Source organism: Rhinopithecus bieti, unplaced genomic scaffold (assembly GCF_001698545.2).
Source record: "Rhinopithecus bieti isolate Rb0 unplaced genomic scaffold, ASM169854v2 scaffold_28055, whole genome shotgun sequence".
NCBI classification, from domain to species: Eukaryota; Metazoa; Chordata; class Mammalia; order Primates; family Cercopithecidae; genus Rhinopithecus; species Rhinopithecus bieti.
The window spans coordinates 2,093,262-2,094,322 of NW_016812914.1; positions in this window are offsets into that span (position 1 = coordinate 2,093,262).

Here is a 1,061-nt window from a genome sequence, read left to right on the forward strand (position 1 = left end):
AGAGAAGGCAGAGACCTGGGAGGCTTCCTGGCTGGGCATGAGGCAGCCACATTCGAGTGTAGGGGTCACTGACTCTCATGATGAGGGTAGGAGAGAAGGCAGAGACCTGGGAGGCTTCCTGGCTGGGCATGAGGCAGCCACATTCGAGTGTAGGGGTCACTGACTCTCATGATGAGGGTAGGAGAGAAGGCAGAGACCTGGGAGGCTTCCTGGCTGGGCATGAGGCAGCCACATTCGAGTGTAGGGGTCACTGACTCTCATGATGAGGGTAGGAGAGAAGGCAGAGACCTGGGAGGCTTCCTGGCTGGGCATGAGGCAGCCACATTCGAGTGTAGGGGTCACTGACTCTCATGATGAGGGTAGGAGAGAAGGCAGAGACCTGGGAGGCTTCCTGGCTGGGCATGAGGCAGCCACATTCGAGTGTAGGGGTCACTGACTCTCATGATGAGGGTAGGAGAGAAGGCAGAGACCTGGGAGGGTACCCCAGGCAGGGGCAGAAACGGAGGTTGGTGTGGGGGAACTGAGGCTTGATTGGGGAAGGGGGACAGAGACTTGGCGGGAAGCCAGTATGATGTGGGAGAAGGTTCTGAGGTCAAATAAGAGAGTGGACACCTGGGTTTCCAGGGACCCTGCTGGGACAGTGAGGCGGGAGAAAGGGCCCTGAGTGTTTGGGTATTTAAGATCCTTTTCTAGGTCTTAAATTCTAGTCGTTTGGGAGTGGGGAGAGAGAGAGGATCCTGGAGGAGAGATGGCAGGGGATGGGGACACACTGGGAACTGGCCAGGGGCAGGAGGGCTCAGTGGGTAGGGACACAGGGTAAGTTTGTACCCTGAATGTACAAACACACACTCTACACTCTTCTCCCAGGCCTGCTCCTTGGAGCATCTCTGCTATCTTCAGCCCTTCCGTCTGCCCCCAAGACCGGAGTCCCAGTCTGAAAGCCAGGGCTGGCATCTCTGGAGGGAGCAGATCCCCCCACAACAGTTGATGATTTCCGCGTGTCACCCTTGTGTCGGTTTCCAGCTGCTAGCTTGCTATAACCTTGTGAGTCACAGCCCCTG